Below are 17417 nucleotides of genomic sequence, written 5' to 3'. Positions count from 1 at the left end.
AAAAAAACAAGAACTACTTTTGTCCATTTTAAGAAGGGGTAATGATTTGTAAGTGTAACAAAATTTCAACAATGTATATAATTGACCATTTAAGTTTATTTGTATACATTATATAACAATCGCAAAAATTGTAAGGTAAAAATTTTGTTTTAAATTCAACATATAAATACCATTTGGCCTTTTCAATCATTCAAAAATATATCAAAGTAAAAATGGTTATCAGAGTAAAATCCTAGAATCATAAATTAAGTTGCGGAAAGATGGGTGGATGTAGTGCGGTCACACCGACCCTTCCATTTTGTATCGCAAGTACCTGAAACCATAAACATAAAACCGTAAGCACAAAGTTTAGTGAATTTCCCAAAAAACCACATACCATAAATATCAAACATACAATGGGCCATGCCCAACAACCATTTGGCCCCACCCAACATCGGGCCCCGCTCGGAACAGATCTGTCGATAACATGAGATGGGTCCCGCCTCAACACATTCACCAGGTCCCGCTTGGAAACGGCCCCCACCTGATATACATACAAACATATAAACATATAAACACATGCACGAATCACAAAGATAAATAACATACAATATACTCATCAGGCCCCGCATAGCATCGGGCCCCGTCCGATATACATATCAAATATCATACATGCAAGAGTCACGCAGACAACTAGCATCCTAATCATAATAAACCATGGGCCTACATTGGTGCCTTCGATTCGCCAATCACAGTGATGAAACTCACCTCAAACCGCTGAAAAACCTGATAACCTCCCGGATCAGCACTGCTGATCCGGATAATCCCCGCGCTAATCAATAAAATAAAACCCAATTAATAATTAGGCCTTAACCATAACTAGGAATCTGATTCATTTGTCCACTCCCAGGGTAAAAGACCATTGACCCTTTCCTCACTTGGCAAAAACCAAGGCCCAATCCAATAGCTCCCAAAATCCCAATATACCCCAAACTCCTAACTGAGGCCCAAAACCCATTATGGATCTAAATCGAAGAAGTTCCAAAGCCTAATAATGTCCCAAAGTCGGAAAGACTATTGGACCACCAAGACCCAAAACCCTAATAGTCCAGAAATGGCCCAAAATGTAAAAGTCAACAAAATTCAAGCTGATGAGTACCCCCATCATACTCAAACTTACGCCCAACATACTTCTTTTGGGGCCAGTACGCCCAGCATACCCTACAGACAACCAAACTTTCCATTACGCACTTAATCGGTTAAGCCACTAAGCTAAACTATCATATCTGATCCTAAATGGTGTCTTAACACGTAAAGTTGGCAAATTTACACCATTTAATGACTTAATGGGGCCCAAGACCCAAAAAATAACCATAAGAATAACTCTAACTCATGCATGGGCCAAGATAACTCATCAAGATGACATTTTGATGACTTAATAACCTTAACAAGACCAAATATAAGGGTCAAAGGTCCTGGAGTAGCTTCCACTCACAAGAACCACAATCTTGGGACCAAACATGCTTATAACCATTCCCATCACTAGATCTACACTAAAGAACCATAAAGTTTGAAGCTTTATACCTCCAGAAGATAGATCAAGATGCACAAAGTCTGGATCCACAAGCTTCAAGCAATCTAATACTCCTTGAAGAAGCTGCTTCTTCTTAAATGAGCACCAAAACACATAAAATCACCCCAAGAACTCAAGAATCACACCAATGGAGGCTAGGGTTTCGTGGGATGGAGGTTGAAGGTAATAGGGTTTGGAGTTGATTTAAGGCCATTAAATAGAGTCCAAGACCCTAAATTAGGGTTTGTATATGGATGGAGTATGCCCAACATACTCCTGCACTACTAGAAAAACAGCCTTTTACGACGTGCAATGCATGTCGTAAAACGCTCAGACGACGCGCAAATGCGTGTCAAGGAAGGCCCTATCATAACGAGAGACGACACGCTTTTGCGCGTCGTCTATTTACGACGCACATTTACGACGCGCATTTATGACATGCATTTACGACGCGCAGTTATGACACACAATGCATATCAAGGAAGGCCTTGTCATAAAGGAAGATGACGCGCGTGTTTATGACACGCAATGCGTATCAAGGAGGCCCCTGTCATTAGGGATGAGCATCGGAATCGGGTACCCACTTTTGGAACCGGAACCACCTCGGAACTGCCGGTTTTGGAACTGGAACCGCCTTAAACGGTTCCAGTTCCGGTTCCTAAAGTTATGGAACCGCCTTAAGCGGTTCCGGTTCTCGTTTTTTCGGAATCGCTACCCGCTGGTTAGCCGCCGGAAGCGGTTTATATATATATATATATATATATATATATATATATATATATAATTTCATATAAATGTGTATTTCTTAGACCAGTTTAAAATATATTGGTTCAATTTTGTCTGTCTTTGGTCTGAATTGTTTTGATTTGGATCGAACTAAATTGCGGTTTTGTCAAAAAATTAACAAAATTAATGCGACCGGGTTACCCGCTCCCGGAACCGGAACCGCCAGTTCTGGGACTGGTTCCAAACATTTAAGAATTGCCTAGTGCGGTTCCGGTTTTGGTTCTAACTTTCTAGGAACCGCCGGTTCCGGTTCTCGCCAAATGAGGTGGGTACCTGCCTACGCTCATCCTTACCTGTCATAAATGAAGATGACACACATTTGCGTGTCATAAACTTCAGTAACCATTTTCAATATGCATTTACGATGCGTCTTTACAATACTCATTTACGCATAATACAAAAATATGTAAACAAATATATACCAAAGCAATCAATTTCATATAATAACATCATGACAAAAAATTATAATACATTGATATTAAGGGGATCTAATTGTACATTGTTACTAATTGGTTTTCCCTAACTGTATAACCTAATACTACATTGCTATAAAGAGGCACCTTCTTGTTTCAGTAACTCATCATTAAGCTGTCTGAAGAAACGCTGAAACGTTTCCGAAAACAAATAATGATTTTCTGTATAGTTTAGCCTAACATCACAAAATCATAACTGTTGTGCTGAGAACTACATCAGGGATGGCCTGGAGACAACACAAAAATCAATATATCTTTTCAAGTATAGATGAAGAAATTTCATAAGCAAGTGATATGAGATGATACCTGAAGGGCTTCAATAATTCCATTGATCATTCCAGTGTCAATTTGTGGTTCGTCTTCTCCAGTGTTCTTATTTTCTGTCAAAAAAAATGTCAAACAGATAAATATCAAACTGGATACATTTTCAAAAGTTGAATATTGATCATAAATATTCATCATATTTTCTACACTACATGTAGTGTAATCTAATCAATATCCTATTAAGATAATTTTAAACTTATCCGACTTGCTAAAATCCAGTATGTGCATTGTAATTTCTTTAGCTTTAGCACATCCATATTTTAGGGTTTTTATGTGGAGATAAACACCACATATAAAATTGACACTTCTTCTACATAGGATTCAGAGATGTGATATGCAAGTACATAATGGAATATATAATCAACATCCAAAATGATCCTAAATACATCCAATACCAGTTTTAGGGTTTTGAATTTTATAAAAAAGTATAGATTAAAAGGTATAAATCACCAATTTAGTGATTTACTAAATCAATATTTTAAATTAAAAACATTTTTAGTAGTGCACTAACCTTTAGACCATGAAGATGGTATCTTGCAACAAAACACAACTCAACCTTTAAATTGGAATATAAATCAATGAAATTGTTTAATTTCCTTTTAAATGATAAATTCTGATTTTTAGCTTTTGATAGAAATGAAGCATAATTGACTCTTTATAACTCCCAACTTTTGCAACAAATATAAATCCCACCCAAACAACACAAAAACCATTGCAGTTTAGTAAATAACTTAAACCAACTTCATAAAAGGTCCAAAATTTAAAACTTTACATCTAACCAACTTTTCTTAACGCATCCTCAAACTATTCATCATGTGTCCATGATGTCACCTACAATTATGTAATCAAATTAACTACACATTCTGCAAATTATTTAGATATATTTCCATGGAATGTGTATAATTTTTTTTACCTCAGTGACATAATGGTTGAAATGTGTCTCAATTCTTTCCATGATCATGTTGTACCTTTCACCAGATAGCAAGTTGAATACAGCTCCTGTCACATACATTATAAACTATTTATATAGTCATTTATTACTACACTCTTGTGGCCATTTAGCTTCAAAGCTGGCCCAGACAACACCCGTTATGGGAGAATCCTCTTTCCAAAAAAATATATTAAAAAAACAATTACCTTTACGCCCAAATCACCCTGCTCTTCTGATTCAATGCAAGTACACTTCATGGTCAGGTTGAGATTGATGATCATGTCTTATAGGGATATCATAATTAACCACCAAATTAACCTTATAAAAAAGGGGAAATACAATTGTATAACACAATAGATAAAAGATAAAAGCAGGGGTAGAAATGTAAACTTGTGCTTGATCAAACCCACGATCAAGTTCATTAATTGATAAGATCCTAAGATATATAATGAGATTGTCATTTGATGATTTTCACCAAACAGAAAAGAAAAATAAACACTCACGTTCTTCATTAGAGCAGCGAATGCATTCTTTGGTAGGCCAAAACTAATTGGTCATTTCAGCAACAGAATGTGGAAATTGAATTTTGAATTATATCTTGTAACAATTAACAAATATAGACAGTGCTTCCTAGGCATCCTGTAATGTATTATATATAATATAAATGATTAGGTTTTATATAAAAATGATAATAAACAGTAAGATAAATAAAAAGCCAACTCAACATGGAAATAGAAGCAACTTGAGAAGTTCTGATATCAAATACTCAGTCCATTCATCATCAATTACCAACACTACAGTTTCTGCAGCCTTTTTCTCAAGATTTTGGACCTCCTATATTACAAATAAAAGCCAACTTAGCATGGAAGTAGAAACAATAATATCAAGATCAATATGGGAATGTGAACGTCAAAACGTATAAGAATATAGTCAAACCTGTTGGAGTGCTGTCTGCCATGCATATCTGTTACTGAAAGGAAACAACAAGTAAGATCATGATTAATACAAAAAATTTGAGGCTCTGTGCTGGATTGGATCTCAAAATTCCCACTACGAAGGGTATAATTCTTTGGCTACATGAAGGGAAAGTAGTTCCCAACTCAGGAGAAACCAAATTGAAACTCATATCTGTTACTGAAAGGAAACAACAAGTAAGATCATGATTAATACATATATACATAGTAACATTGTATTAATTTTCTCTTCCATTACTGTGCCGATGAGAAAAACTAACTAAAAACAAACTAGAATGTGATAACTTTGAAAGTTTTGATGTTTTTACTGTGTATATATGTATTAATCATGATCTTACTTGTTGTTTCCTTTTAGTAAAGGATATCTTCAAAATCATATATTAATAAACAACATAATGGAGTTTATTTTGAAGAGGTGACCCTGTTAATGCTATTCGATTTCACTTGCTTTAAGGTCTGAGCTTAATTTCAAGAGGTGGCCCTATTAATAGTACACATGTTCAGACAAACAAACTCAAATCAAATGATCTTAAAAATAACTTAAACGAGATTTTGCAAGTGTTGAGGGTGTCACCCATGTGCTTGGAGTTGCATATGATTCCGAAACTGTGGAATCTGAGTTTGCTGATGTGGCACACCTTGAGTGAGAGTTTGTGTTTGCTGATGTCCTTGACTGTGTGAAAGACTCTGAGTTTTGTGTTGTTTTTGTTTCTTTTGTTGTTGTTGTTGTTGTTCTTGAGGCATATGTTGTTGTTCAAACAAAGCCAATTCCTCCGATTTCTCCCACTGCTATGTATGTATGTATGTATGTATGTATGTATGTATGTATGTATGTATGTATGTATGTATTTCAACATATCAATCTATTTAAAATAAATAAATAAATAGATAAAACTTACCTTGCTTTCGCTAGTTGTACTATTGTTGTAGTACCTATATCCATCAGGTGACGTCTGCTCAGTCTAGTTACATTTCAAGGATGGCAGGAACAGTAGGTTGAAGATTCTTCTGAGGTGCGATAAGTTGCACTTGCAGTTGCAGTTGTTGTTGAAGCTGTGAGAAGGCTTATTGAGACGACTGGTAACCTGCATGTATAGTTTGTTTTTGCTAAGTTAGCATCTGAGCAGGGGGTGAAGCTGACTGGCGGATAGGTGGCATCTGATATTGATTATGGGGTAACATTGTGTTTAAATGACCACTAGAATTGGGTACTACTTGGTCTTGACTAATTGGTCTTATGGTGTTGGATGATGGAGGATGTAATGATTGATTTGATGGCTTTTTTAAAGGCGATGATGAAGCTGCAACACTTTAGCATCACCAGATCTAGCTGCCATTTGGTTGTCGTAAGGAAAGATGATAAATTTGCTTCTTCATTGGTCCCTTAAGAAGATAGATAGTGTGACATGCCAAGCTCCTAATAATATCACAAGTGATCAAGATATGGTTTTTTTCCTTATAATTGCGTGTGTGTTTGAGAGTAAAGGACAAGGGACATGAGTTATCAGAATCACCATAAGGCGGCGAAAAAAGCAGTTTGGCATATCATCAGCTCTTGTCAATACATTTTGATGAACAAAATGAGCACTAGCTACATCGTTGACACCATGGCGATCACGTATCCGACACCACTCATTAAACATTGTAGAAGCCTGTTTTTAAGAGAATCAAATAATGATGAGATTCATAAATTAAGGTCTTAAAAATTAAGAGTGTTAATTAATTACTACCTGCCAAAGGAAACTAGGAGGATCTGGTTCAGAATATATAAATGCCACTTCATCATCCTTGCTGGCCATAGGATGCTTAGTCACCTGTTCCATCCAAACATAAAAGTTAGCTTCAAATTGGATATCATTAACAAGAATCATATTAGGTTTTCTTTCTTTAGGTTGTTTAAAAATTGGTTAACCTTGTCATTTATGATTTTGTTCCACTGGAAAATGTTGTTAATTCAGGTGATTCAAGAGCTATTATAGCTGAAAAAAGGGGGCACAGAAATTGTGGCAATTGATTTGTCAATAGATCAAACTCCATTTAGAGAAGATGAGCTTGAAAGCGTTAGATTATGTGGGGCAAGAGTTCTTACATTGGATCAGATTGAAGGTTTAAAGAATCCAGATGTGCAATGTTGGGACACTGAAGAAGGTGATGATGGTGATCCTCCCAGGTTGTGGGTCCCAAATGGATGTACCCTGGAACAACTTTTACAAGAAGCATTGGTGATTCAATTGCTGAGATAATTGGTGTTGTAGCAAATCCAGAAATTGTTGCATTGGATCTTACTCCAGATCATCTTTAATTTCTTTGTGATTGCTAGTGATGGAGTGTTTGAATTTCTCTCTAGTCAAGCTGTGGTTGACATGGTAAGGTATCTTATTTTATCCAAAAGAAACATGAAAATATCTACAATCCATTTTCAAGCTCAAGCGCCGCCGCCGCGTCGGACCTGTCATCTAGGCTTCCGGTGTACAAAATCGCGATTTGATCCCAAATTAAACACAAAATAAGTTCATTAGCAGCGATTGGAAAGAGATGAGCCAAGGTCAGAGGTAAGTTGAGGTAGATTCGGTAGTGGTGGAGGCGGATTAGGGTTTACAGAGAAAAGGAAAAGGAGAGAGTGAAGGTTGCCGACTGGTGACATACAACTATTAAAGGATTTCCCCCAACTATTAAATGATGGAACGCGCGTTTCCATTAAAATTTATAAAGCGACATCTTCAGACGACACACATTTTACTATAGGCGCCGTCCATGTTTTTTTCTTTTTTTAGACACTAATTTAAGGGCACGCAAAAATGCACGTCCTAAATCCTTAAAATTTATAGAGAGATGACATTATTTTTAGGTCACACGCTTTTGCGTATCGTAAATCCATGCGTATCATAAATTGTGCGTCGTAAAAGGCTGTTGTGACATCCCCAAAATCACGGCCAGAAAAGACCGATTTTCATTTATGCTTTTAAATAATTTCAGAGTAAATCCTTTTGATTTGAAAGAGTTGCGGAATTTGTTCCCAAAACAAAACATGATAAAATAATATTTATCAAAGCATTTCATCAAGAGATGCATTTTCATTATATAATCAAAACTCGGGATGTCATGTTCCGATACAGACCATAAAGCATAAACGATAAACATTACAAGTCATTCAACAAATATTTACATATACAGACTTGTAAACAAAACAACAAGATGATTCATCCATCTTACGCCCTTGCGCCACTTCCTGTAATACAAATAAAACTGAGTGGGTCAAGCTTGGGAGCCTGGTGAGCATATAGGGTTTTCAACCCACAATAAATAAGTTATATTTAATTTCACTAACCAATCACTATCCCGATTACCCATTCCCGTTATCCTCACTTTATGTCCCTAAAACAACATCTATCTCAAGGGACCTAACCTAGGATTTTCATCGGGACAGATATTACTGCTAAGGGGTTTCCTCAATAATAGATATCCTAAAGGCAACCATGAGGGGGATAGAGTACACAGGTGAACACATCGTTCACAACACCTACAGGTTATGAACCTGCTAGCGTTCCACTGGACTGTCTAGAAAGAGTCCGTGGTCGTTATCCATACTCTGCTGAATAACTAGATCAACAACAACAACAACATCGAGGCCTCTCATCTGTTTATTACACACCAACTATCTACCCATGTTCTACCCAACATATTAGTAGATAAGAATATATATTTTCATACATAGTTTAAAACCTGTATATCATTTTCATTCAATATATATTCCACATAACAGATGAGGCATACCACATAACACGTATTTCATAGAAAACAAATCAGATCTATGAGATAGAATAAAGTGAATATCCATTCACGCATATTCCAAAACCAAATGAACACTTCCCGAATTCTCAATGAGCTCAATAATACCAAGTGCTTCCCTTGATACAACTCCAAATCCTTAAGCCACTCGGCTCATGGCATAGAACTATAACTCTTAATCGGAACAGACAGATCATCAATTCAACAACTCACATGTCGAAGGATCGATGTATTAAAGTTTTCTTTGTATTACAGGTAGTGGCGCGAGAGCATAAGTTGGACGACTTATTAAGATATTTTGATTATAGGCCTGTAGTGTATATAACTGTTGTAAGGCTTATAATGTGCCGTTTATGCTTTTGTATGTATCGGAACATGACATCTCGAGTTTTGTTATATAATGAAAATACATTTCTTTAAGAAATGCTTTGGTAAATATTATTTTATCATATCTCATTTTGGGAACAAATTATGCAACTCTTTTAATCAAATGATTACTCTAAAACTATTTTAAAAGCATAAATTAAACCGGTCTTTTCTGGTCGTGATTTTGGGGATGTCACAGTTGGTATCAGAGCATTAGTTTAAGCGAACTAGGAATTTGTAGGATTTCTAGACTTAAACTTAGAATGCTAAGTGAAGATTGTGAGATGAGTGTCTGTTATATTTAATACACGAGCACTAGTTTATTTTAGGAAAGTTGCCTAAAATGGTTTTATGTGCTAAATGTTATATGTTTTCCATATATGATATTATTTGTTCGGATCTACGATTTGTTGCCAACCGGATCTGGAAACCTTATGTGTTTAGGATTCTAAGCTCATGATTACGGTATTAGAACTAGCATGTAAACATTTCAGAGTGATAAGGATGATTTAATTATCTATCGTGATTGAGGATCTAAATTCACTTTATTCAGTGTGTAGATCAAAAAATGGTAAGAACCAGAAGTGGAGTTGGAAACGTGAATGAAAACAATAATCAACCACCTGTGATTGAACAAGTGGTTATTGCAGCAGCAACACCTGAGCCAATGACAATGGCTGGGGTAAAATTGATGATTCAAACGATGTTGGATCATCAGATGGAAGAAACGAGACGCCTGTTTCAGCAGAATCGTGAAGAACTTTCAATGTCGATTGAACAGCCTGAGTTGAATGAAGGGCATTCAGAAGAAGGTAACATCAGTGGGATTGATGGTCAAGCCAACCCACCGTTGGTTAGACAAAACAACCAAGAGGGAGGAATTGATGGACTTGGACGCAAGTACAAAGACTTTTTGACTTCCAAACCATCGACCTTCACTGGAAAGGAGGATCCGATCGGAGTTATGGATTGGATCTCAGAAATGGAGCTAGCCTTCATGACGTGTGGTTGCAGAGGCAAGTTGCAGACCACATTCGCAGAACGTCAGTTCATGGGTGGTGCTGTTCATCGGTTGAACACTCTGGGGAAGACCCTAAGCCCTGATGAGCCAGTGCAACTGACTTGGGTAGAGTTCTTGGTGCAATTCAAGCGCAAGTTCTTCTCGGCCCAAAATCTATTGGAGTTGGAGAACAAGTTTCTGACATTGACAAAAGACAACATGTCAGTTGATGAATACACAAATTTCTTCACCGAAATAATGGAGTTTGCCTTGCACATCGTCCTAGACGAGCTGACAAAGGTCGACCGGTACGCAAAGGGACTCCCATGGGAGTACGCGGTGCTAGTACGTCAGACACCTACTCTGGAGGCAACTATTTGGGTTGCCAAGTCTGTTGAGGACATGATCAAGGGAAGAACTGCCAACAAGGTTAAAGTTGGTGATAAGAGAAAGTTTAAAGGAACTTCGGGTTGTAGCAAGAAAAACAAAATTTCGAAGTCTAATTCGAAGAAGTTTGGAGGCGAAGTGAAATGGTGTGAAAAGTGCAAGAAAAAGCACTCTGGGAAGTGTAGTGAGGAGGCGACCTGCTACAAATGTGGAAAAAATGGGCATTATGCCAATGAGTGTCCGTCCAACAAGAGGATGTGCTTTGGATGTAACGAAGAGGGGCACATTTTGAAAGACTGTCCTAAAAAGAAGGAGGCAGCAAAACCCAATATTCCACCAAAACCGAAGGCGAGAGCCTTTCAGATGACACTTGAAGCTATGAAAGATGAAGCTGATGTCGCTTTAGGTACCTTTCTAGTAAACGAATTGTCTGCCCAAACTTTATTTGATTCTGGAGCCAACTACTCCTTTTATTTCGCATGAATTTGGTAGGAAACTAGCTTTGCCTGTTGATATACTAGATAATGCTTTAATAGTCGAGGTTGCTAGTGGCAAGTTTATACCTATCAGCCATCTTATGAAAAACATCTTCATTGATTTGAATGGGAATAAGTTCCACAAGGAATTATTGCCTATCGAGCTAAACGGTTTTGACATCGTGCTGGGAATGGATTGGCTTAGCGCCAAGGATGCCAAGATATCATGCAAGAAGAAGATAGTAAAAGTAAACCCACCAGGGAAAGAGTCATTTATGGTGTATGGGGACAAACGCAGGGTAAATTCTGGAATCATTTCTCTAATGAAAGCTAGAAAATGTTTGGTCCAAGGATGTACATCATATTTGGCATTCGTAATTGATGCAAAGAAGGAGAAAAAAGAGATGAAGAGCATTCTTGTGGTGTGTGATTATCTGGAAGTATTTCCCAAAGATCTTCCTGGATTACCGTCTGATAGACAAGTGGAGTTCAGAATATACTTATTACCAGGAAGCACGCCAATAGCAAAAGCACCGTATCGACTAGCACCAACGGATATGAAGGAACTGATGATGCAACTTCAGGAGTTATTGGACAAAGGTTTCATTAGACCTAGTTCATCACCCTGGGGAGCTCCGGTGTTATTCGTGAAGAAAAAGGACGGGAGTATGAGAATGTGCATTGATTACAGAGAGCTGAATGAGTCACTACCCGCATTTGTTTGTTGACGTGTGATTTCGGGGACGGAATCATCCTACAAGGGAGAGAATTGTAACGCCCGTGTTTCTAGGCTAAGCATTAATATTGATGTAATAGTCTAGGTTAACCTTTGTAACTCATTTTGAAATAATAGAAATGTATTATTTGAGTATTTTTTTGTTTTATGCATAATTGTGTGGCTTAAATGAATTAAGAATAAAATAAGCATTAAAGTAAAATATTAGATAAACCCAATATCTGTGAAGGAAGTTGTAGTGGTTGTGACAAGGGTTCCAGATATATATAACGAATGCCGAAATCCGAGTTATAACGAAGAAGTTATGACTTGTCGAAGTTTCACGACAGAACCGATACGACATTACGTGATGTAAATAGTGAGTTTACAATAGAATGATATTAAGTCTTAGGGATCTAAACAAAAATCATAGAATACGTTAAACTGAGAACGTACATAAAAAGAACGTCTAAATCTGACTTCGTATGAGGAAGTTATGATTTTTCTAAGTTTCGACTTAGTAATATGCAACCCAAAGTTCGAATATGAGATCAAGTGATTTCTAGCAAAAACAATCTAAACAAGAATCAAAGATCTCGTCGATAGTAGTCCAACGGTAAAAAGACAGACGAAAATGGACATCAGATGAAGAAGTTATGAATTTCTAACTGAGTTTTCCTGTCCCGACCTACTAAAAATAATATAATAAAAGTTAAAATCAAAATTAGCCAATGGAGTCTAAATGAGAATTGTAGAGCATAATCTCACCTACGCATGGATATAAAGAACGTCGAAAACGGAACTCGTATGCGAGAGATATGAATTTCTAAAGTTTGGGGCACGAACCCCAACACTGTGTCAGAGTTCACGACGTGAACAGGTGCTAGACATATTCCAGAGCAAGTGGACTAATGACGAACGCAATGACCTATGCCAGATCAAACTCACGACGTGAATTTTTGAGATTCATGACGTGAAGTTTTGAGATTCACGACGTGAATCCAGAAAATCAGCCCTATAAATAGAAATCGAAGGACAACCGATTTTGGTTGCTACTTTCTTACTCTCTCACTCCCAATACTCTCTCTAGCCCTCTTGAAGCACCCCTGAAGCCCCGGTATCATCCCGACACACGAGGCAAGTCCCGATGCTCCTAAGATCCCGAGAAGAAAATAGTTTTCGACCCGAAGCTCTGCTCGCGAGAAGCCCGGTGTGTGAAGATATCCCAGATTCATCGAAGAATTACTACTTGAAGATTCGTAGTGCTGTCCGACAATCATCTTATCATGTGATAGCATAGTCTCTTTCATAAACACGATTTTAATACAAGTATTGTTTGAATGTATTAAGTATATGTTTGAGAGAGTGTATAATCCCTTTCTTCTAACACATAGGTATAAAGTATCCTCTATAGAATACGTGCTATGTGTATATATATTATCTGTGTATTTGGAGTGAGTATTGAATGAATATTTTGTACAGGTTTTAAGCTGTATATGAATGTATAAGTATATTGTTATCTACTAAAATGTTGGGTAAAACATGGGTAGATAGTTGGCTTGTGATAAAACAATGAGAGGCCTCGATGTTGTTGCTGATTCAGTCATCTAGTGGAGTTTAAATGACGACCACAAACTTTTCTAGACAGTCTAGTGGAACGCTGGCAGGCTCGCCACCTATAGGTGTTAATGAACTTGAGTGTTCATTTACTGTACTCCATCCTCCACATGGTTGCCTTGTTTGACATATATTGCTGAGGAACCCTCGAAGCATGTGTTGTCGCCCCGATGAAAATCCTTAGGCTAGGTCCCTTGTGATAGTTGTTTTAGGGACGTAAAGTGAGGATAACGGGAATGGGTAATTGGGTTATTGTTGGTTGATGAAATTTATATAATTTTTTATTGTGGGTTGAAATCCCTATATGCTCACCAAGCTCCCAAGCCTGAACCACTCAGATTTTCATTGTATTACAGGTAGTGGCACCAGAGCATAAGTTGGATGACTTATCATGATATTTTGGATTATAGGCCAGTAGTTGTAAATAACTGTTGTAAGGCTTATAATGTGCCGTTTATGCTTTTGGTCTGTATCGGAATATGACATCCCGAGTTTTGTTATATAATGAAAATACATTTCTTTAAGAAATGCTTTGGTAAATCTTATTTTTATCATATTTCGTTTTGGGAACAAATTCCGCAACTCTTTTAATCAAAGGATTACTCTGAAATTATTTTAAAAGCATAAATTAAACCGGTCTTTTCTGGCCGTGAATTTGGGGATGTCACATAATCCATGTCTCGTGTCTATACAATATCTTGTAGAACGAAGGAATAGATGATCACTTATCTTAGGACCAATGTCTAATCAGAGTTTGGAAGTGTCTTTGGAAAACACTCTTTACTGGTTATTCGGAGTTGTACTTGTAATTATAGTTAGCAACTTATCCAATTGGGAGACCGTTGGATTAAGTGTCTATGATCCTAACTAAATTGGTATAATTTTGATGAATAAAAGTAAAGTCCTTTTGGGTTGCCCTCATTACCAAGAAATGGCTTGGATTGATCAAAAGAGAGAGAGATAAAATGATTTGTTAATAATTCTGTGTTTACATATTAATTAGAAATTGTTAGTTGATGATTTGTTAATTTATTATATGAATAATAAATTAATTAGAAAAAGGTAATAATTGATTAATTATTAATCAGAATTAATCTGAAATTAATTCGGGATTAATTAGAATTAATTAAAGGTGCAAGGGATGAATGGTAATTGTTCAATAGTTGAACAAAAGAGACAATTCTATAATGGTCCATATCATGATGGTTTTGGATCCATTCTTAGGGTTTCAAAAGCCTCCTAATGGTAAATAAGGAAATGATTTAGATTGGGATTAATATATTATTTAATCATTTAGATCTCTCTTTGTCTCTAACGCCTCGTTCCTGAGTTTAACAAAAGAAAAGAAGAGAAGAGAAAGGAAATTCATGAGAGAAAAGAAGAGAAAGGAATGGAAAACAAAATTTTCTTTTGTGTTCCCGAGTTGGAGAGAAGTGGAAGGAAAATGAATCACTTTGTTCTTTCTTTCCAAATCCTCCCAAATTGGAAGGAAAGTTAGGAGGGAAAGTGATCCTCCCATTTCCCTCCACTTCTTTCCATTTCCCTCCTTTAATGAAACCCGGGAACAGCAATTTCTTTTATTTTCTTCTCATTTCTACTCATTTCCTTTCCTTTCTCTCGTTAAGTTGAACTTGGGAACGGGGTGTAAGTTACCTTGGATTATACATAGATCCCTTAGGCATCCAAAATCTGTGGCTCTCTCATACCTTAAGGGGGAGAGCGAAATTCTCCTCATCTCTTCCCTCTCCTTCAATCCGAGGGTTTCTTGCGTTTTGAGTGTGAACCATTAGTGGCTCGCATACTATTGGAGCTAGGTTTTCCAAGAGACATGAAGATTTTGATCAGCTTCATTGGGATCTACAAAAGGTATGTAACCCTCCATTTAATGTGAATTTCGATTTCATCTGGGGTTTATAAGTTTTGTTGTTCAACAATATGTTTATTCAATAGTGTTATGACACAAATCTATTAGGTTACATGTACCTTTACGAGTATAAGGATTTTTCTGTATTATTACATGTAAAACACATCAGTTTCTTAACATGCCCTTCGGTTCGTTGCCTTCGGATCTTATGATTTCTTGGAGTACAAAGTGAAGTAATGTCGTTTTTCCATCGGTATAAACCGTCCAATTCTTTGTCATTTTTTGGTATATAAAGTTGATAAAAACATAAATAAACTGAAATTATTACCCAAAACTCATAAAAGCATAAAACAATTGTAGACATTTGGAGGCAACATTAATAATAAGTAAAACCTTTCCCTAGTAAATATTGAAGTATACATCATTATCCTCGGCATCCTGTATAAAATTGAAGATTAAAGCATCAAGAATAATTGAAAAACAAAAATAACTACTAAACACAATAAAGGTTTATGAGATCTATAACCCATTTGCTACATAATTAATCATTTAGCTAAAAGAACAAAAAAAGAAGGTGGAGAAGAAAAGTGGTTTAAAACACACACCTTGTAGCCCGTCTAATGTCTTCCAGAATCCGTTCACGTCTACTCCTCATTCTTCCATCACCTTCAATCCAAAGCTTGTGGTGGCAAATCCATTAGATAGAAAACCCAAAACTCCGAGCATGATTACCTTCGGCCTCCCAAAAAGTATAACGAATTTGCAAGAAAGGATGTTAGAGTAACATATCATATGGAGATTCATGTTCAGAGACCAAGTTTACATGGATGGTATAACTCGTAGTAGTAGCCTAGTGTCTCCAACATAAATGCAAAGTTGTAATGTAGTGATAAATAAATACAAACATGCCACACTCATGGACCAAACATCTAATGTATATAAAAGTTCATTAGAATTTTTTAAAAGAAAGAGCTAATGGGGGTGAAAATAGAGAAATTTAAAATGCTAATCCATACTAAAATAGTTCCGAAAACATCCACTTAATGTGTGATACTTTTCCTATAGAAACAACACATATTAGATCATGTATACTCAAAAATTACATGATTTGAAAAAATAAAAAATAAATGAACAAAATGAAGTTGGTACATTATTTAAAGAAATAGAATTTTATCACACATCTGGTTGTGGAAATAAACTAGAATTTGTGAGCGCTCATGAGTGGAAGAGAGAAAGCAGACGTACATATTTTTTGATTGATTTTGAAATCTACTTGTAAATGGATTTTGCGAATTCCGATGGAACCTTCATGAAATAGAAAAATCTTGTTCAATTTGTCTCAAATATAAGCATTGTAAACTATACAGCAGGAAGTCCAACTTTTGATATTACTCATTTATCCGTTTGTGGTATGTTCATTATTCCACTAGTAAAGTTCCCTTTTTACAACATAAAATTCATCTAGAAATCAACAAACTTTTTTTTATACGAAGTATTTAAAAAATAAAAGAACTGATACCTTGAAAATAACGTTAATGCCAAACCTTCAAAGAATTGATTTCTTTTGTCACACATAAAGAATCACGAGAAAAATAATTGATGATGGAAATTAGGGCTATTAACAAACCTTGAAAGCAAGAACCTTATTAATTTTGAGTTTTGCAAGGAATTTGATGCGATAGAAAATAGGAGAGAAATTACCGTCAAAGCTGAACATCAGCTCTCTTGATTCGATGGTGGTGGTGAGTGGTCCGACAATCCACCATTTGTACCCTTGATTGAAATTAAGAATGACTCGACCGATTTATGCTCTAATACATATGGTTTTGTCTCTAACATAAACATCAAAGTAACAAATGCCCTTTTGAGATTGTAAGTGTCGTTCCTGACCGAACACAAATGAGTAATCAATGAGTTAATGAGAGGCCTACTTGGTAGTAATGAAGATGGCGATGAAAGAGATTTAAAACACTTCCAAGCTTCATCTATGTTGTTTTCCTAGAGAGATAGTTGGATAGTGGATTCGAAAACACTATGGTCGATGACAGTGAAACAAAAAATGGTAGAAGGATAGGGAATTATTGTTTCTCACCCGATTGACTACATACCATTACAAAAGAAGAGTCGGGGTGTGAAATTAAGAAAAGGGGTATAAGGAATCGA

Source organism: Lactuca sativa, chromosome 1 (genome assembly GCF_002870075.4).
Source record: "Lactuca sativa cultivar Salinas chromosome 1, Lsat_Salinas_v11, whole genome shotgun sequence".
Lineage (NCBI taxonomy): Eukaryota > Viridiplantae > Streptophyta > Magnoliopsida > Asterales > Asteraceae > Lactuca > Lactuca sativa.
This window is presented reverse-complemented; position numbering follows the sequence as displayed.